Below are 23,209 nucleotides of genomic sequence, written 5' to 3' on the forward strand. Positions count from 1 at the left end.
AAATATGATTTTTAATAAGTCAACTACGAAAATAATTGGTTGAATGGAAAACTGTCTAAAATATCCAAAGTCTCTGGTAATTGAATTCACAATCCATCAATTACTTTATTCAATTGGACCAAGTGTTATTGATTTTAGTACACTAAGTAATTGTTCAACACAAACAACATATATTGTTGACGTTACTATGCAACGAAACAAAAATAAATAAGCACACTTACATAAACAGAATCTGATGTTATTGTCATATTGGTCTTTAAAGATCTTTAAGTCGCAAGCCCGAAAATATTCTACGCACTCCTTCGAAAAGTTTTATTAAAAGTCATTTGTAGTGTTGCTGTAAGTAAGTATCTTTATTCTACTACGTTGACGTCATTTAGAGATATGTGGGTGAGAAAAATTTCAGTCGTGCAATTTCACGAAAAATATCATTTTTTTGCCCACGAACGTGTGAATTCTATCCTGAGGGTGAATTTTAGCGTGAAGGTTAATTTTATAATTTTTTTTCGTGATCGTGATTTTGAAGAAATTTTACTCACGCACATTCACAAACAAATTTTGTTTTTCACTCACTCTAACGCACCACATATTTTTTCAGTCCCATGCAAATGAAGGAACAATTTACATTAACGACAAAAAATATTTGATGACTATCAGAATTACATGGATTAATGTATGGTTTGCGGTCGTCCGAACAAAAGGTAAAAATCTTATAAATATATAAATTGGAGTATTTATTTCTAAATCTATTCTATTGCAGAAAATAAAGTGGAGGCGATTAAACAAATCATGCCAAATGAGTATTGTTGGTGCAAATTTCCCCGTTTTTTCGAGTCTCTATTAAATCAGATCTGTGGCTGGGAGATTATATAAAATTCTCTTTTCGACTTTATTCGAAATATATAAGATTTTTTATACAGACATTATTTCTAATAAAACGAATACACACTTTTTTCTAGGTGTATTTACCCTGTTGGAAATGTCAATAGTGAAACAGTACTGACTTACTATTGACTGTGTCGCCAGTACTACTGACCAAATATACCCCAGACAATGTAAAATTCTATTGACATTTAACATGTACTTGTCATTGAGAATGAACTACTGACACAAGAACTACTGACTAGGTGGTACTTTTGGAACCATATGGATACATTGGAACCACTAAATCAGTAGTCCATTGTCACCATTTTGTCAACACTTTTTTACCAAATAAAAAGACGTAAAATTAGAAATTAAAATCTTATTTATTATGTATATATAATTAAATTAATTATATATATATATATATATATATATATATATATATATATATATATATATATATATATATATATATATATATATATATATATATATATATATATATATATATATATATATATATATATATATATATATATATATATATATATATATATATATATATATATATATATATATATATATATTTAATTAAATAAATTAAACGTTTAGGCCTTCCTCCTGCAATATACTGAGCAGCTTCTCCAAACACTTTCTGGAAGGCGATGTTTCCATGTACCACTGCTTCAGTTTTTCCCTCAAATTCAGAGTTGGAGTGGACATATCAGCTAACTCAAAACCTTCAAAGGTTTCACAATTTTCTTCTTGCAGCACAAAATTAATGAAAGTGCTCTCTCTAGAAATTAACTCCTCTTCAGCATTTGCTTTATCCTTGTACAATTTTAATTGCTTTTTCACAAGTCTTTTGTAATTTCTTTTATTCATTTTTTAATTCACTTATAAACCTCACTTTTCTTTTTAAACTATTGTCCAATTATTGCGATACCACGTGTTTTCACAACCAAAAAAAGCGTAACAATGAAAAGGAAGAAGAAGCATTGACTCTCATTTGTCATAAATTTCTCTACACATTAAAGCTAGAGAAATATTTGTAGACAAGCAGTAGACAAATTATCGACAATGTCACCATAATAGTTGACAAGAGTGGTGACATAGAGACACATGTCCCCAGACTTCCTACAGGGTATTTATCTAAATATCAATATTCTACGCACTTAACTCAATTATTACAGTAATTGGTTTACTAAAATATATTGATTTCCATCGTAATAAATTTAATTACGATGGTAATTGTTCTCGGGTACAAAATTTAATAAACATTGTACTCAATTCAATTACGACTGTAATTAATAGCATCATATATTTTAAAAACTAATGTATTTGGAGTGATTACAGTAGCGTTTTTCCTCCATTTTGTCAGATACAAATAAGAAGTACTTTCGTATTATGCATCACAGTTATGCAAACTTATGATAACATAATACTGTGGTGCCTAATACGAAAGTACTTCTTATTTGAATCTGACAAAATGGAGGAAAAACGCTAGAGAGGAAATAGGCTATAGTGCTACAGTTTTGTGCTAAGGCTGTCAAGCATGGAGGGGTCCACATAATGGTCTGGGGATGATTTTTGGCTAATGGATCGAATTAATGGTAGATAGTTGGATGTACAAAAACATTCTGGAAGATGTTGGGAGCCACTGTGGTGCAATGGTTAGGATGCCCGCCTTGCATATGTTACACAAGGTCGTGGGTTCGATTCCTGCTTCGACCTAACACCAAAAAGTTTTTCAGCGGTGGATTATCCCACCTCAGTAATGTTGGTGACATTTCTGAGTGTTTCAAAGCTTCTCTAAGGGGTTTCTCTGCAATGTGGAACGCCGTTCGGACTCGGCTATATAAAGTAGGTCCCTTGTCATTGAGCTTAACATGGAATCGGGCAGCACTCACCAATGTGGTATCACAATGGACTAAGTGGGCCTGATACATCGGGCTGCCACCTAACCTAACTTAACCTTCGTGAAGATTTTATGTAACCATATACGGGATGGGAAATGTCGTCACGTTGGACGTTTCAACAGGATAACGACCAAAAACCAACGAAAAACATACTTCAAAGCTTGTAAAACTCGCATTACAATATTAGTGTTATGTAGTGGCCTCCTCAATCACAGCATCTTAATCCGATCGAAATCCTTTGGCAAATTGTGGATAAAAATATTTATCAAAGTAATGTAAGAAATACGGTAGTTTTCGCTTATAGTCCATACCCATAGTTGCACCAACTTTTTGGATAATATGTGAAATTCGACAGTTAAGCAAATTCTTTTATTTGCCACTTTTGGTATATAACTGTTCTCACATATTTCCAGAAATATGACTATAAAAGGAAACATAAAAAGGCGATACATTTTTTTTTATTAAAATATGTTTAAATCAATAAGTTACATTTTCAAGGAACCAAAATTAACTCAATTATAATATATATCTGGTTAATAACCAGGTCTGAAGATATTTGCATGATGTTGCCAACATGTTATGTTATTGTGGATTATATCTTAAATAGTTTATTCGATTTCTTTTGATCAGCACAATAAAAAATGGAATATATGCAAAATCGGCCTATAAGTGAAACGGATTATTCAGCAACCTATATATGTGAAATTTATATCATAATGATATTAGAAAAATGATTTTTGGACTATGTCTGAAAATCTCCTATATGTGCGATGGACTATAAGCGAAAACTACTGTAGTGACTATTTTTTCTTGAAGCTGAAGCTTGAAGAGTGCATGGAATTATAAATTATAGGATGCAATTGAACATTTAATGAAGTCCATGTTCCAACGATGCATAGCTATTACTGAAAATAAAGGATTCGGAAAACATAAAAAAATATTAGTCCTTAGGATACAGGGTGAAATTCATTCAACCGTCGAAGGGAACGGACGTGTTTTTAATAACGGATTAACTCATTGTAAAACGTACCTACTACAAATTTCAAGTGTGGTGGGATATTAAGCCAGCATGCAGCGAAATTCAAAGTCATCCACTGGGTTGCTATCTTCAGGGCCCAGTGAACGGGTATCTACTGGAGTTATAAATTTGGGCAATGACCAAGAGTTAGGCCCAATTAGTTGACCTGTAAACGGGTCGACAGGTTGTGACACTTTGACAAGTCGAACCTTTTCTAAGGTAATGACATAAAAAGGAGGTAATCTCTCACGAAAGAAATTCTAGGAACGCAGAAATGCTTTGTTTATCCTAAACAAATTAGGATCAGTCGACCCAAGCACGCTGTCGGCTAAACAAAGCGATTCCTTAAAATGGGCTCAAGGAATTCTTGATCCTCCAAAAGGGATCAAAGATCGTTTGCCTCAGTTGCTAAATACAGCCTGGTGATTGCTATAATTAATAAAGGAGCATTGGACGGTATGGTTCAGAAGCAAAAATGGGGGGAAATTGAGAATGCTTTGTCTGGCGTCTACTGGAATATTTTCCCGGCCCTGATCCTCGACACCAAGAGGCTGGTTGGTATCACGGACGATTTAAGCCAGTCGCATTTGAGGACCAGAGGTCTATAGAATGTTTTAAAGCTGCTTTGATACTAATTGTTGGAGTTTGGGAAGGAGCTGCTCTAGAGTTAGTCGAGAAGAAAGACATACCGGCTAGACCAAAAGCAAATGCGTGGATACCTGCAAAACCCTCCTGATCCTGAATATATTTTAAATAGACTGCAACAATGCAATCCAGACCTTGCAACAGCTGATTGGAAAGTTGGCCGTTTTGATGAAGTGGATGGACCAAGACGGCATGTAGTGTTTATATTGTCTTTGCCACATCTAGCAAAGTCCCAGGGCCGTGTATGTTATGGCTTTCATTATATCCAAATGAAGGTATATAAAAACGATCGGCTAAAGGACTCAGAAATGGACAAGCCTCTGTCTGAATCAGAAATAAGCGGATCCTCTTGCGAAGTCGAGGGAGATACCACAGATGCAGACATGGATAGACACCGTAGGCGAGAGGAGGTTTCTACTGCCTCAAAACTCACCAAAGTTGAACTTATGGTCATTGCGAGAGTCACCGAGATCTGTGAAGAGGACAGTCTTGATGACTCGATTGAAACGGCTGATGTGACGGTTGTTGAAAATCTCGATGGTCCTACGGTTCCTCCAGATAAATCTTCACCATTGTAAGGCTGCAGTGCTGCCTTAAAAGTTCTCCTGATGAAAGGGGCATAGATATAGTTATTATTCAAGAACCATATGTTTATAGAAACAAAATACATATGTGAATTAAGTACCCCGGGGTTCAAACTATTGCAGTATACTGGTAATGATGTAAATCGAGCCTGTATAATTGCTAAAAAGAAGCTCAACTTGTTTCTGCTTCCTTCAATGTGTCTGCTTTGTGTAAGGCGTAAGCAAATTTATGGGCATATAGCTTCAGATTACTGGCGGACCTGGAAAACGTTAACTTAAGTAGCCTGCTAATGTTTTTGGAACAACCTGGTTGGTTCAACAGAAGAAAATAATCGAGAAGGTTCAGCGGTTAAAACTAGAAGTGCCCATATGTAATAGGTACTTTTAGTTAATGTGGTATCACAATGGACTGAATAGTCTAAGTGAGCCTGAATCTTAATCGGGCTGCCACTTTAACCTAACCTGACCTTCAATGTACAATACTGACACTGTCGTTGCCAGTTTAGAAATAGCCAAATGCAAATATTGGGTATCTTCGGTCTACATTGGACATGATAGAGAGATGCCTCCATGTGCCGCTAACACCTTAGTTGAGGAGTCATTGAAAACAAACACAAAACTCATTATGGGATGCGATGCAAATTCAAGTGGTGATATTAATACAAGAAGAGAGTCACTCCTAGAGTTTATTTTGCGTACTAATTTGGTCACTTGGCCTCGCCAGAACAGAATGAAATGATATCTGATTGGCAGGTTTTAAGTGAACATAGCTTCTCAGATCATCGCTACATCAGTTTCAAATTTGATGTTCATACCACCAATACCATATTTCCGCCAAATGTTAGGAAAGCTGATTTGAATAGGTATAGGGAATCGTTCAATATGATGATACCGGAAATACCAGAGACAAATATGAGCACTGTGCAAGATATCGAACACGCAGTGGAGAGGATTACTAAGGCCATCAACATCTCTGAATCTGAGAGGATACAAGGAGAACTGAGAAAGGCTCAGCATAACTCTTGTAATTATTAGTACAGCAGTATTGAGAATACGTGCGAGGCTTCCAGACTACGGAAGGTACTAGCATCCACGAACTCCGCTCCAGGTTTCATTAAAACATCGGAGGGCAATTGGACAACGTCCAGTGAGGAGACGCTGGAGGTCCTATTGGACACACATTTTCCTGGAAATCAGACGGTTGAACCATGTTCTGGCGGTGTCACAGGGGCTCAGCGGTCGTTTCCTATCGAGGAAATTGTATGGGAATCTAGAATAAAGTGGGCGTTAAATAACTTTGGACCATTCAAATCCCCCGGACCTGATGGAATTACTCCGGCGGAGTTACAATCAGTGACTGACAGAATCATTCCCTGGTTGTCTGCGATATATATAGGATGTATCAACTTAGCATATATTCCAGGAAAGTGGAGGGTAACAAAAGTCGTTTTCATACCTAAAGTGGGAAAAGCCTCTCACTCGAGTGCGAAGGATTTCCACCCAATCATCTTATCCTCATTCCTACTTAAGAGTCTGGAGAGGATGATAGATATTTATCTTAGAACTAGCGTCGATTCAAGTTTGCTCTCGAAACGACAGCATGCATACTCGAAGAGCAGGTCTACTGAGACCGCATTACATGCAGTCAAAGAATACACAATCGTGGCGTTTCTAGACATCGAAGGAGCGTTCACTAACATTCATCCGAGCTCGATATTAAATGGACTGACAACTCTGAATGTTGATCCAGGTATGGTTAGGTTTTGTGGCAGCCCGATGTATCAGGCTCACTTGGACTATTCACTCCATTGTGATACCACATTGGTGAACTTCTCTCTTATTATTGAGTGCTGCCCGATTCCATGTTATTCTCAATGACAAAGGACCTCCTTTTTATAGTCGAGTCAAAACGGCGTTCCGCATTGCAGTGAAACCACTTAGAGAAGCTTTGAAACCCTCAGAAATGTCACCAGGTGGGATAATGTACTGAGGTGGGATAATCCACCGCTGAAAAACTTTTTTGTGTTCTCGAAGCAGGAATCGAACCCACGACCTTGTGTATGCAAGGCGGGCATGCTAACCATTGCACCACGGTGGCTCCATTCCAGGTATACCTAGGATGTTAGACGAACTTCTAATAAAGAGGCATATTTCAGCCACACTACGACAAGCAAACATACAAAGGTATGTGAACAAAGGCACTCCCAAAGGAGGAGTTCTATCACCTTTTCTTTGGAATGTTGCTATAAACAACCTTATGGTTTCCCTAGAAAAAGAAAGGATAAAAGTGGTGGCATACGCAGATGATGTGGCGCTAGCAGTCAGGGGAAAATTCCCACACACAATCAGAGATATTATACAGAGATCCCTTCGGATGACTGAGAAATGGGCGAAAAATAATGGTCTTGGGGTAAATCCTGCAAAAAAAGAACTAGTCATGTACTGCAAAGATCGCAAAACTCCCACGTTTAGGCCCATTACCTTAGGGGGTATTGAAATTGGTGAGTGTGCAAAATACCTTGGCGTCAGTGTTGCCAACTCCCCAAGGCCAAAAAGCACCAAAAATATAATATAAATTCTAACATACCACCTTCCATCACAAAATCGAAAATTAAATGCTCTACTAAAAAAAAAAAAAACAAACAAGTATAAACAGCCGTAAGTTCGGCCAGGCCGAATCTTATGTACCCTCCACCATGGATTGCGTAGAAACTTCTACGAAAGACTGTCATCCACAATCGAATTACTCGGGTTGTGGTATCTTAAATCGTTTTCTAAATTTTGAGTTAGTCCATACGTGGTATACATTAGACAAAATAAAAAGTATGTGTAGATACGTCTACAAATAATTACGAATCGATATGGGCTATTGCACGGTACGTAGGGAGCCAGAATTGAAATATGGGGGTCGCTTATATGGGGACTATATACAATTATTCTCGATTGATGATATTGATGGACCAATTGTTGTGTGATTGGGGATTGATTTATCTGAGGGCTAAATATAACTATTTAGATATGGACCTAGTTAGGCATGGTTGTTAACGGTCATATAAATACTAGCACAATGTACCAAATTTCAACTGACTCGGATGAAATTTGCTCCTCCAAGACGCTCCAAAACCAAATCTCGGGATCGGTTTATTTGGGGACTATATATGATTATGGACTGATATGGACCACTTTTGGCATGGTTGTTAAATATCATATACTACCACCACGTACAAAATTTCAACCAGATCGGATGAATTTTGCTTTTCCAAAAGGCACCGGAGGTCAAATCTGGGGATCGGTTTATATGGGTGCTATATATAATTATGGGCTGATATGAACTAATTCCTGCATGGTTGTTGGATACCATATACTAACATCACGTACCAAATTTCAACCGAATCGGATGAATTTTGCTCTTCCAAGGGGCTCCGGAGGTCAAATCTGGGGATCGGTTTATATGGGGCCTATATATAATTATGGACCGATATCGACCAATTTTTACAAGGGTGTTTGAGGCCATATATTATCATCACGTACCAAATTTCAACTGAATCAGATGAATTTTGGTCTTCCAAGAGGCTCCGGAGGTCAAATCTGGTGATCGGTTTATATGGGGGCTATATATAATTATGGACCGATGTGGACCAATGTTTGCATGGTTGTTAGAGACCATATACTAACACCATGTACCAAATTTCAGCCGGATCGGATGAAATTTGCTTCTCTTAGAGGCCTCGCAAGCCAAATCGGGGGATCGGTTTATATGGGGGCTATATATAATTATAGACCGATGTGGACCAATTTTTGCATGGTTGTTAGAGACCATATACTAACATCATGTACCAAATTTCAGCCGGATCGGATGAAATTTGCTTCTCTATGAGCAATCGCAAGCCAAATTTTGGGGTCCGTTTATATGGGGGCTATACGTAAAAGTGGACCGATATGGCCCATTTGCAATACCATCCGACCTACATCAATAACAACTACTTGTGCCAAGTTTCAAGGCGATAGCTTGTTTCGTTCGGAAGTTAGCGTGATTTCAACAGACGGACGGACGGACGGACATGCTCAGATCGACTCAGAATTTCACCACGACCCAGAATATATATACTTTATGGGGTCTTAGAGCAATATTTCGATGTGTTACAAACGGAATGACAAAGTTAATATACCCCCCATCCTATGGTGGAGGGTATAAAAAAAAAAAAACTTCCGAAGATGTCTTATAGAGCTTTTGTGAATTCAATTTTAAGAAGTTAAGGTGGGTATTAAGATCGAGTTTAGCTGCTAAAAGAGTAATTTTTTTCACAATTACTTTGCTTTAATAATTCATTTAAAGGAATTCAAACTTTGTAAAAATGTGCTTTTGGCTATTCCCCATCAAGTTGTAATCAAATTTGCAGCAAAATATGCATAATTTTATGCCTTTTTTACTGATATAGTTTTCACTTTCGCGGCAAAACTCGAACTTAGTACTCACCATTATGAACCGCTATTCAAGTATACACTTTGATCAGTTTTAATGCTTTCGTCCAATTCATTTTGATCAGTGATGTTTTTCAACTTTCAAAATATTAATATATGGAAGGAGTCTATTGCTTATTTCAGTTGTGCGTGCTTTTGTGAATTTAATACAAACGTTTTTAATGACATCTTTACCAAATTCAAAAATTCGACACTCATCGCTCGACTTTCCTACAGAATACCCTAAATAACAATATTAATTAAAAAATAATCAATATCAACTTCATAACAATCAAATTCTATATTTGGCAATAAATTTGAGTTTCTTCGGCTCTTGAAAGTCTAATGCTATGTTCCCACCGACTCGTTTTCCTCATTCGTTTTTCCAAAACATTTCACCGTTCACACCGGGTTGAGATGTTTTAGTTTGACAGTTACCATGGAAACTAGAAATTTACATTTACTCCTAATTCACATATATGCAACCTATGTCCAAATAATTACCGCGAGCCCAATGGGAAAATTTTTTTATGTTATTTTCACATGTCCATGTTCTTAAAAGCCTTTGTTTATTCTTTTATTTCTATGAAACTTATTTCAATATTTTGACATATATTTTGAATAGGGTATGTTATTCGGGGTATATTACAAATTAGGTGGGTTCACATACTAAAATTGACGTGTTTTGGAGAAAAACTTGTGTTTTGAACTTGTTTTTTAGTATGGCGAAAACGACTCGTTTTGAAGTGCTTATAAAGGGAAAACATTTCAAACCCCAAAACATGTTTGGTGAGAACACCGTATAATCAAAATTTTTGTATCAAATAAACTTAATACTGTTCAAAATAAAAAAAAACACCAAAAGCACTAAATGAAAATGCCAGAAAGCACCAAGTTGGTGCTTTTTTTGAAAAGGCACCAAAAAGGCAATTTGGTGGTTTTTAGAAATCAAAAAGCACTAAATTTGGTGCTAAAAGCACCAAATTGGCAACACTGCTTGGCGTTATTTTGGTCAGGAAGCTGAACTGTAAGCTTATTATTGAAGAAAGGGCGATGAAAGCAACGGTAGCTTTGTACTGGTGCAAAAAGGCAATAGGAAGAAAGTGGGGACTTAAACCAAACATTGTGTATTGGTTATACACGGCAGTGGTTAGACCTATAATGCTTTATGGTGTTATAGTCTGGTGGCCTGCGCTTCACCAGCCGACAAGTTTAGACAAAGTTCAGCGTATGGTGTGCTTGTGTATCTCAGGCGCATTCAGCAAGACAGGAACAAATTCCCTTAATGTCATACTGCATCTATTGCCTTTAGACATTTTTGCCAAACAGTCAGCTGCAACAAAAAAAAAGTTACGGTCACAGTTCGATCCTCAAAATAACGCCAAAGTATAATCCTAACGTAGTGGATTATACTTTGGCGAGACCACTTTTGACAAAAAGTTTGAAACTCTAATTCCCAAGGCGTGGTGCACACAGGCCCCGGGGAATAAACGATATATAGATTTCTACACTGACGGCTCCAAATTGGATGATCAAGTGGGTTTCGGAGTATATTCTAAAGATCTGGAACTTCTGGAAGTAATGTTCCAAAAAATGTTGGCATTAATATATACAGACAGTCAACCTGCAATAAAATCCTTGTACTCTGTGGTCCTTAACTCGAAAACGGCCATCGACTGCCGCAAATCTCTCAATGAGATGGCTGAGCAGAACAATATTCACCTAATATGGGTGCCTGGCCATAGGAACATACCGGGGAACTGCGAAGCGGATGAGTTGGCAAGGCTAGGGACCTTACCTTACATATTCCAGGGGAACTAGAATATGTTGGTATGTCTCTGGCTACCTGCAAGCTCTTACTGCGTGAGAAGTCAGTTATGATGGCAAATATTCGATGGGAGAATTGCGAGGGTTGTAACGACACCAAGCAAATATGGCCCTATTTAAACTTAAACTGCACACTAGATATGCTAGTGTTCACAAGACGTCAGATTTCACTCCTGATATCTGCTATAACGGGTCGCTGCCTGATAGGCGACTTTGCAAAAACTGTTGGCGCGTAGTATAATGACTACTGTATGAGATGTCATGATGCAGAGGAAAAGGAATCAATTAAACACCTCTTGTGTGAGTGTCCTGCTTTTTGTGTAAAGCGCAAGCGAATTTTGGGGGAATATGGCTTTAGATTACTGGCGGACATGGAAAACGTTAACACAAACAGTCTGCTAATATTTATGGAACAATCTGGTTGGTTCAACAGAAGGAAATAATCGAGAAGTTTCAGCTGTTAAAACTAGATGTGCCCATATGTAATAGGTACCTATTAGTTTATGTGGTATCACAATGGACTGAATAGTCTAAGTGAACCTGAAACTTAATCGGGCTACCACTTTAACCTAACCTAAGTCACCTAAACGCCTTATCGCTCGTGACATATCGATTGGCGATGGTCAAACTCTAATTCTTGATAAGGTGAGATACTTAGGAATACATCTGGATAAAAAATTGACGTCTGACAAACATATAGACTTAAACATATTTAAGTCTTTTTGTCCGTTAATAATCTATATTTCACATCACAACTTTAGCTACAAGAACCATATATTTAAGTCTATTAGTAGACCAACACTAACTTTTCAATGTCCCATGTGGTATAAAGCAGCAAAATCACACACCAAGAAAATACAGGTAGTTCAAAACAAATCCCTTAAAATTATCAATATCTTCGTTGGTGATATCCAACAGAACTTCTGCACATACGTACTGGAATGAGACCATCTCTGATTTCATAAAACGAATCAGTCAAAACTACTAGCATACGAACACACATCCCACTTATTCCTTGATAAGGAATTGTAGAGAATTATCACCATAATCTTACTGAATAACATTTACCAAATAGAAAGTGCAATATATATTTCTGTTTACGCTTTTGTAAACTTTGCCTATATATTGTTGCTTTCAATTTGTATTTGGACATCTTCTCCATTCTCAAATAAAGGCTTTTCCCCTAGTTTTTGTAAAATAAGCTAATCATAAAATAAAAATGCCATCGCTGTAATATATATATACATAAGATCACGAAAATGTGTACATAGCACTAAAAAGAACTACTAATAAAGAAATTTTAAACACTCCCACGGCGGCGGGTTCTGTGTACCGGATTGACCCGATGGACCCCATCCATTGGCCAGCGGCTGCCACATCAGTGTACGTGTTGTTTCGTCCGTCTTTTTGTGTTGGAGAAGGTGCATACCGGGGAGCCTTCTCCGTTTGCTGTTGGGCCGAGCCGGGATAGAGGAGAACCCGGACCATGGTATTGTTCAGTCTGCCGAAACCTGATCCACCACCGTTCGGTTTCGGTCAGGTGTAACCGGTGCTTGGAGTGGGTGCATTACCGGAACTGATCCGGCTTAACATCGCTGCGGGAGTATAGTCATACTGACTACGTGGCAGGATGCTGTGCCAGCGATAGCAGCAGTGGGTCGTCTGACTATGCGACCACCCCGACATCTCCCGTACAACAATATTCTCCGCCGCAGCATCTTACACCCAATATTGTTGTTCCAGTTCCGGATAGTGTATCGTTTTTGCAATTTAATTGCAACGGTCTCCGAGGTAAGATTAGCGAAATCGTGGACTTTATATACCGCCGGTTGGTAGCTGTGCTCCAGGTTATTGCCCAAACATTGAGTGGCTATTGTGCGGGCATAACCGATTGGTTCTAGGAGACATTAATGCCCACCATGAACTTTGGCATTCACTCCTAGGTAATGACCAGAGAGGCATAGCTTTGACAGACCAGATAGATGACTCCACATTTTGCACGGTGAACGAAGAGGCCCCACGAGAATTATGGGTGACTGCAGCAGTTCGCCAGATTTTAGCGTCGCCTGGTCTGATAAATGACGTTTCCTGGCAACCCGTCATTTCATTGGGATCGGACCACCTCCCCATAATTCTCACCATTAACCGACCCTCCGATTTCATAACCTCTGAACGCCGGACGTTTATCAATCAAAAGAAAGCCAACTGGGAAGGCGTCGGAGAATACACCGATTGCCGCTTCAGTGAGCTAACGTCCCCCTCTCATGTTCATGTTGCCCAGAGGGCGTTCCGGGACATCATCAACGCAGCAGCCGTTCGCTTCATACCCGCTGGACGAATTGCCCAAGTGAGGCCCAACTTGCCAGCCGAAGCGGCGGGACTCGCAGACGAGCGTGATGAACGCCGTCGTGCTAACACTGCTGATCCTACAACCAGAGAACTAAATCTAGAGATTAGTAAGATAGTCGACGAGCACAAGAGGAACACTTGTTTAGAGCACCTGAAGCAATGTAACTTAGGCACAGGAACTGGTAAATTGTAGTCAACAGTGAGAGCCCTTTCGAACCCCGCTACAAGGGATGATGGGATTTCAGTCACCTTTGGCGACGTGACTGTGACTGATCCGAAGAGATGCACCAAATACTTCAACCGACAGTTTGTCGAGCATCCCGAGAGTGATAGAGCGAAAAGGAGAGCTACTCGTCGCATACGTGGTCTCCGAGCCGACGACACACCACAATTTACCGTAGCCGAAGTTGCCAATGTCATCAACAGCGCGAAACCATCTAAGGCGCTGGGCCCCGACGGAATTTCAATGCTAATGCTGAAGCATCTAGAAATACTGGGAGTTGAGTACCTGACCAGACTCCTCAATTTGTCCTTGGAATCACTCATTATACCCTATGTCTGGAAGATGGGAAGAGTGATTCCAATACTGAAGCCAGGCAAAGATTCGAGTAAAGGTGAATCGTAATAGCCAAGACACTTGAGGCACTACTCCTCCCCAGCCTTGTGGAGAATTTTCCAGCTGCCTACCATCAACATGGATTCCGAAAGGTACACAGTACAACGACAGCCTTACATGCCATTTCGACACATATCAATAGGGGACTTAATCAGCCCAAGCCGTGTCATAGGACGGTCCTCGTGGCGCTTGACCTATCGAAAGCGTTCGATACGGTCAACCATGCCACATTATTCGAGGACATCGAGAGCACGTCCCTACCGGCAGGAACGTGGAATTCAGGGACAAGAAGTCAAAACCCCGTAGAGTTAAACAGGGAGTTCCCCAGGGCGGGGTGATATCTCCGGCACTGTTTAACCTCTACCTGTCCTCGATTCCACCCCCTCCTGACGGCTTCGAGATTGTGTCTTATGAGGACGATTGCACAATCATGGCATACGGGCCCATTGTTGATGACATTTGCGATCGATTAAATGTCTACCTCGCTGATCTTACCAGTTATTTCACTGCAAGAAATTTGAGGATATCTCCCACCAAATCCTCAGCCACACTATTCACTACATGGACGGCGGAAGTACGCATGCAGTTGAATGTCAGAGTCGATGGCGAAACAATTTCGACAACAAATTACCCCAAGATTCTCGGGGTCACATTCGATAGCCTTTATAAGTCGTCCTCCCATGCCACTGCAATTTGTGATAAGCTCCGCGGTAGAAACCAGGTCCTCAAGGCGCTTGCCGGCAGCACTTGGGGTGCGGACAAAGAAACTAACTACATATAAGGCAATTGGCCGGTCAGTGGTAAACTATGCAGCGCCAGTGTGGACACCTCAAACGATCGATACGCAGTGGAATAACATACAGACCTGTCAGAACGCTGCCGTTAGAACCGCAACAGGATGTCTCCGCAGTACACCCCTGGATCACCTTTATGCGGAGACCAAGATCATCCCAGTGCGTCGACACAACTACATGTTGTCAAAGCAGTACCTCTTGGGTTGCCATCGAAGTTGTCATCCGAATCACCATCTTGTGGATAGACAACCTCCACCCAGGAATGTAAGGGTTGATCTTCACCTTCTAGAGCCCGAGATCCATCAGTGATTGATAGCAGCGTAGCTGACGTGTGTCCCATCTGTAATCAAGGGCCACATGACACTTGTCACCTTTTTGCTTGCACAGCTAAGCCTACCCGCTTCAATACCAGATCACTCTGGACACACCCCATCTTTGTCGCAGAGTTCCTTGATCTGGCTACCAGCTGAACTACACAAGCATAAAACAAAATGGATGAAACTACATTAAAAACTGTTACAACAACAACAACAACTAATAAAGAAAGAGAAAGATTTATTCATAATTTATTATTTATTCATTAATTGAAATAATGTACCTGTGTTTTGTTCTGCATTTATCTATATAGTATAACTTATTTTTATTTCCAGTTACATGATGTCTCCGTTTGTACATCTGATGGGTACGATGTCAATATGAAATTTTAACTTATTGTTACGTTTTTATATTGAGGCGTATTTAATTACCCGATAATTAAAACACCATTCTTTTCAAATAACGACAATCTACAATTTATTTGTTTAACTGATTGGTTTCACTTATTTGCTCTACGATGTGTACTGTATAAATTTTAGCTTACGACTGACTTTACAGCTCCCTCCGCCAGGGGCTTATATACCGTGATTTGACGATTTCGAAAATTCTGGATAGTCTGGCCTACAACCAACTAGAACTATCTAGATACAATTTATCTAACAGCACATATTCAACTGGTTATCTTCATTGCCTACAGCCATCTGGAATGTTATACTAGTGTCCGGCAGATGACGCACATGAATAGCTGATTATGTCCATAGTCTTGCCTACAATTATCTAATCATTTTGTCGTTTCTGTTCATAGTCTTGGCTACATTTATCTAGAACAATCACTTTGTCGTTTCTGCCTATCTCGTAATTTAGCTGACAGAGGGTTGTGGTCATATTACTACAACAATAAGAAAACAAAAGGGGTTACTACAATTGTTGTGAAACTAAGAACACAAAAGATGTTTAGGAAAGTACTAGAAAATAAAGAAATGAATGTGATGACGTAATTTGACCGTTACAATTTGAAATTTTAAATTAACGGAAACTATTTTGAATAAACTTAAATCTAGAAATATGAAATTCGTAACACTGCCTCCCGCTTAAGCATGTTCGTCCCGAACAGGCACAGAAGCCGTTTCGTATGGAGCCAAACGTTCCAGGTGAACGACTTTCATCTTTGACCTTGGGCTGTCGTCCTTTTGAATGCGGTATACAACATCATTGATCTTCTTGATGACTTTATATGGGCCTTCCCACTGTGTTTGTAGTTTAGGACATAATCCTTTCTTTCGTTGCGGGTTGAATAGCAGAACCAGTTGTCCTTCTTTAAAGCCCTCAGTGTTCGCTGCACGATCATATCTCGCCTTATTTTGTTTCGCACTGATTCGTGAACTTTACCAAATATGTTTGGTATGTCGTTACTGGTTTCTTCCATGGCGTGCTCATTGGGTGTAGCGCCGAATATCAAATCTCCGGGCAACTTCAATTCCGTTCCGAATAGGACCTTGGCCGGTGTTCGTGACGTAGAATCATGTATGGCTGATCTATACGACAGCAAAACCTTTGGTATATGATAGTCCCAGTCTCGTTGGCCGTTATCCACCACCTTTCGAAGATGTTTTTCCATGTCATCAGACTGTGGATGCATTGGCGTAGTCCTTGTTTTCTTGATACCAAGGGAGTCACACATCTCTTAGAATATGGCCGATTCAAAATTTCTTCCTTGGTCTGAGTGTATCTCGGACGGCACACCGTAGCGACATATCCAGTTCTTGTCGACTACGTCTACAATCGTATTCGCCTCTTGGTTTGGAATGACATAAACTTCTGGCCACTTGCTGAAGTAATCCATGACCACAAGGACATATCGGATTCCAGAATTACTTACTGGGAAAGGCCCTGCAACGTCCATTGCTATTCTTTCAAATGACGCTCCTGGCCTATACTCTTGCATAAGACCTCTACTTTTTCGATTGATTTCTGGCATCCAACCCAGTAGAATTGTTGCTTCACTTTCTCGGCTGTTTTGGTTATGCCCAAGTGACCTCCACTAGGTCCATTGTGGAATTCCGTCAAAACATCTCTTATTTTAGAATCCGGTACGATGATTAAATTTCGGCTGCCCTTTTTTTATTAAGTCTATAGATTAAATAATCCGTACAGACTAATTCTATAAATACATATTTACAAATAACATTATGCATTTAAAAATAGTATTACTTTACGCTTAAGTGTGGTATGATTTTCAGATAGGTCCAGTAAGAAGAAATACTTATTGAATTGGGAGAACAGACGAAGTATTGGGTTATTATTCTCATAATTTGACCTAGAACAAGGGATTTTGAGCAGTTGGTAGTTCCGTGATGGCCTCAGAGGAACGTTCACAAAGATCCGATTCAGAATGTAGCCACAATCCGTGAATAACATTAGACAAGAAACTAATATTTAGCATTGTACGGCGACTCTTTAAAGTTGGGAGTTTGATTATATTCAGCCTGTATTCATAACTAGGAAGGTTACTACAGTTCCACCCATATCTGCGAAGACAGAACAAAAGAAATTGTTACTGAACCGATTCTATTGAATTGGAGTGTATCGCATAAACAGGATCTCAAATAACAGATGCATATTCAAGTATACAGCGCACAAACGAAATATATAAGTTTTGTTACAACCGGATCAGAGAACTCCTTGCTCCACCTTTTGATGAAACCAAGAGTTCCATATGCTTTGTTAATGGTTAATGAGATATGTCGTCGAAAATCCAATCGTGTGTCTAATGTGACTCCAAGGTCTAGTATAGAATTGACAGGTTCAAGTTCACGATCGTTCAAGACATAGCATGAGTGCAACAGTTTTATTCTAAAAAATGACATATGTTTACATTTCGATATGTTCAGCTCCATCAGATTCACCTTGCACCACGGAAATAATCTGTCTAGATCTTGGTGATACTTGAAAACATAGAATTTCAGTCACAATCTTCTCAAAAAGTTTCGGAATAGCATTCAGTTTAGCTATACCTCTATAATTACAAATATCCATCTTTCTACCAGATTTAAATAACGGTGTAATAAAGGATTGTTTCCATAATGGCGGAAAAATTCCTGAACTAAGCGATTTGTTGAATAATTCGCATAAAGGAAGAGAAAGATAATCAGCACATTGTTTCAAGATACAAGCAGGAATACCATCTGGACCTGGAATATTGTCGTTTTTAAGGCTTCGCAAAATTTCAAAAACAGTATTGATATCCAGTGATTGTATATTGATAAGACAAGATTGAGGTATTGGGTAAGGATATGAATTACATTCATCATAGGGCTTTAGTTTAATAAGTTGATTCAAAGAAGTCTGCGAATAAATTAGTAATTCCAACGTCATCATCTGCGACAACAGCTCCAAATTTAGGTGACTTAGGAAAAGTTCTAACACTGCGTTTGGAGTTAATAAATCCATAAAAATTTTAGGGTTTCGTTTCAGTTGACTTTTTACATTTGATATGTGCAATTTATAAGATCTTCTATTCTCCAAGTTATAATCAGTTCGGGCAACACAATATTTCGCAAAATCAATAGCATTTCCAGTAATCTTAAATTTTCTATATAGTTTATTCTTTTTGTTTTTAGCCTTTGCTAATTGCTTTGAATACCAAGGTGGACCAGTCGAGTTTTTAAACGAAATTCTAGGGACTGATTTTTTAATACAGTCTTTTAATATAGAATAAAACTTTTCAATCATTAAATCAATAGAAGATGATGAAATTACTTCATGCCAATCAGTTTCACTTAAAAGTGAATTTAATTTTTGGAAGTTCGTCTTTGCAAAGCAGTAGTCTAGTTTTCCACAGTTATTTTTCGGTTCCTTGCGATATAATGGCAAAGGAATTTGAATACTTATTGTCGGATGATAACGATCCTCAGGTAATGTCAACGGATCAGATGAAAAAGGAACAATATCTTTTTGGTTCGTAAATATCAAATCTAAAATAGTATTCCTGTAATTGTATACATTATTAATTTGACAAAGATCAGATTGGAACAACGACTCAATGACATTATTCCCAAACCCAATTGCATCAATCGGGGTATCAGTACTATCATTAACATGTTGAGGTTTGTTTCTTTTTCGTAGGGGGTCAGATGGAGATTGTAGAAGCTTTCCCAATCACGATGCTTTATCAAACATTTCCTTATATGTATAGAACTTTTCCATTAGCGAAGAAAGATCCTTGGCTATACAGGCAAATTCATCACGAGTATTTTTGAAAAAAGAATAAAATTCTACATCATAAATTTTGCACTTACTACAACACCATCGAAGGCCATTATCTTCAAGGAGATTATCCGCTGTACGAGCAGAAATACCAACGCATTTACCATGAAATGTTGTGTAACACAACCAACATGATACAACGGGTTCATCTAATTTACTATTTTTGGAATTTTTTGCACTAATCATTTCGAAAGTATTTCCGACAGGGATAACAATACTGAACACAGAGGTGAATATATTTAAATGTTGAGTTTAAACAGTTAGTGTAGACAACAACCAAAAGCTTATTGATCACAGAGGTGTATATCTTCGGTGTGGTGAATAATTGTAGACAACAACCAAAAAAGCTTTTCCTTTTGGTGGTGATAATAAAATCAGCTGGTTAATGATATAACGTTTTGTTTCTCACTGCTTATGATTCTTCTTCTTTTTGTAGTTGTAACCATAGACCTTATAATACATAGATGATCCACTATTCTCTTAAAAAAAAATGTGTCAGTTCCAAAAAATTAATTTTCTGACATTTCGTTTTGATTTTTTCGTAAAGAGCCAGTCCCAAACATTAATTTTCGTGCATTTGCTTTTGTGTTGTTCGTAAAGAGCAATGCTGCTCAAAATTAAAATTCGTATTTCCGTGGTTTTGGTCACAATTTTTTGTTCAAATATGAACTTTTAATATATTAATTTATTTATAAATCCTCTGGTGCATCATAAACGTTCTAATTTTGTGTAAAATTGGCAAACTACAAAAAGGAAAACGAAAGAGAATGTAAGCGTGCTCTTATTTTTCTCGTTTATTCTTAATCTTCGGAACTGTCAAACATAGTTTGACACCCATGGCCCATCTATGTATTATAAGGTATATGGTTATAACAAGGAACACAACAACAAAGAACACAATATACTTAGTTTTGCTGTATAAGCTTTTTACAAATAAATAATGCAGCTAAATCCGAACGAAGTTTCAATCACAATACACCATTCGATGAAGCAACACTTCTGATGTCTATTTTAGCACAGTTATCAATTTAAAACACAGTACTTTCAATAGATTTTCTATAAAAATGGTAGAGCGATTAAATATATTTCCGCACAGTGTAAATGTTGCCAACTTACCATCTTCGCTTTCCCATTTACGTTGAAGGGTTCCATTGACCACACATAGACTGTCCCATTGAGCCCAGTATGATTTCATATGTGGGCTTTCGGCTGCGATGTCTCTCTTACTGGGTTTCTTATCTTCTTCCTTCGCCGAAATAATTTTGCTCAAAATGGGATCTTTACACAGTTCTGCTGGCCAGTCCACTCCAGATTCGACGTGCAACAGCCGGATATCCACGATTTCTTCCTTATGTTCAGCTTTCGAGCAGTGTTTGCACTCGACATTACAAGTTCGACGTGACAAGGCGTCCGCGTTCCCATGTTTGCCACCTTTTCTATGATCGATACTGAAATCAAAGCTTTGGAGTCTTTCGATCCAACGTGCCAGCTGAGCTTCCGGATTCTTGAATTGAAGCAACCATCGTAGAGCTGAATGATCCGTTTTTAGCAAGAAATTCTGTCCATACAAGTATTTGTGGTAATGCTTTACTTTTCTATGACAGCAAGCAACTCCCTTCTCGTTACGCAATAGTTTTTTTCGGGCTTGGAGAACGTTCGGCTAAAATATCCGATGACCTTCTCTTTACCATCTATCTGTTGGGACAACACACCTCCACTTCCGAACGCGCTAGCATCTGTATCCAAAACAAATTTTTCACCAGGAATAGGATATGTCAGCACAGGAGCAGAACATTAAAGTTCTCTTATTAAAGTTTAGATGATGGAATGACTCCTTCTGTTCCTTGTTTCACTGGAACTTCTTACCTTTTTGCGTTAATTTATGGAGGCTTGCGGCGATGCTGGCGAAGTTTGGTACGAAACACCTGTAGTATGTGCATAAACCAAGGAAGCTGCGCAACTCGTGTAGATTCCGTGGACGTGGCCAATCTTTTACTGCTTGAATTTTGTCTTCATCGTTGGATATGCCCTCTGCTGTAACATGATGACCCAGGTACTTAACTTCTCGCTGGCAAAGCGAGCACTTCTTAGCGTTAAGTCGTAGACCAGCGGCTGACAGTTGCTGGATAACATCCTTCAAGTTCTTAAGGTGCTCGTCAAATGTCTTGCCCATAACTATGATATCGTCTAGGTATATCAAGCAGGACTTCCAATGCAACCCCTTTAGCACCCGCTCCATCAATCGCTCGAACGTAGCCGGAGCATTGCAGAGACCGAATGGCATTACATTGAACTGCCAAAGACCGCCTTTAACGCCAAAAGCTGTCTTTTCTTTGTCTTTCTCGGCGATCTCTACTTGCCAGTATCCACTCTGCAAATCAAGCGTGGAAAACCATGTTGTTCCGGCTAGTGTGTCCAACGTGTCACCAATGCGTGGAAGTGGATAACTGTCTTTCTTTGTAACATCATTTAACTTTCTGTAGTACACGCAAAATCGGGTGCTTCCATCTTTCTTTTTGACTAGTACAACTGGTGAGCACCAAGGATTGATGGCTCGATCACACCACTTTCCGCCATTTCCTTTACGAGCATATGTACCTCATCTCGTTTTGCCAGTGGAACACTTCGTGGGGCCTATTTTATTGGTATTTGCTCTGTAGTATTTATTACATGCTTCACAACAGATGTTCTTCCTTGATTTCTCTTCTCAAAGCAAAGGCAGAGGCGTTTTTCGATAACAATTGCTTGGCCTTAGTTTTCTCGGTCGGTGATAGATGACGTGGCCAAGCTTCGACATAACCTTCAAGATGTTTCTTCGCTGTGCCATGTGCCTTCGATGAGTTGCTTTCCAAATTGACTATTGCCTCGGCTGGTGTACATTTGCCAATGTCAGAAAATTTTCCAATATGCTCTTGATTGTCGGACAAGTTCAAAACCTGACCTGTTATTAGTCTCACTTTATTCGCTGTTACCAGGGCATTTTCTATCAAGATGTTGTTGTTTTTGTTTTCTGCTGGTTCAACAACCCACAATTTGCCGACTTCACAATCTCCATTCATTGGCACCCATAATATCGCTTCAGAATGCGGTGGTATTAACTCTGGCTTGCTCGTAGTCAATTGTCTGATAGGGGTATTCTTGTCGTATCCCACCACCAATTGTTACGTTTTTATATTGAGGCGTATTTAATTACCCGATAATTAAAACACAGTTCTTTTCAAATAACGACAATCTACAATTTATTTGTTTAACTGATTGGTTTCACTTATTTGCTCTACGATGTGTACTGTATAAACTTTGGCTTATGACTGACTTTACAGCTCCCTCCGCCAGGGGCTTATATACCGTGATTTGACGATTTCGAAAATTCTGGATAGTCTGGCCTACATTAGTTAACAAATAAATAAATAAATAAAGTTTGTGTTATGTTTTCTTAAGTAGCGTCCTTTTTTCGCCAACGAAAAAAGTTGTTTTCATGAAGGCCACAACATTTTAAATAATTCTATTAACTGGGAGAAAAACATTTTGGACGAATACCATAACAGTTTAGA

At 38.8% G+C, this 23,209-nt stretch overlaps 1 long non-coding RNA gene across 1 annotated transcript; it reads left to right on the top strand.

The window, feature by feature from the left end:
* The first annotated feature begins 251 nt into the window (after positions 1–251).
* LOC142238529 (uncharacterized) lies at positions 252–907 on the top strand. The gene is made up of 3 exons (XR_012722748.1): positions 252–343; positions 599–701; positions 761–907. It is a non-coding gene; the product is annotated as an uncharacterized LOC142238529 (long non-coding RNA).
* Positions 908–23,209: the final 22,302 nt, after the last annotated feature.

This window comes from Haematobia irritans, chromosome 5 (genome assembly GCF_050003625.1).
Source record: "Haematobia irritans isolate KBUSLIRL chromosome 5, ASM5000362v1, whole genome shotgun sequence".
NCBI classification, from domain to species: Eukaryota; Metazoa; Arthropoda; class Insecta; order Diptera; family Muscidae; genus Haematobia; species Haematobia irritans.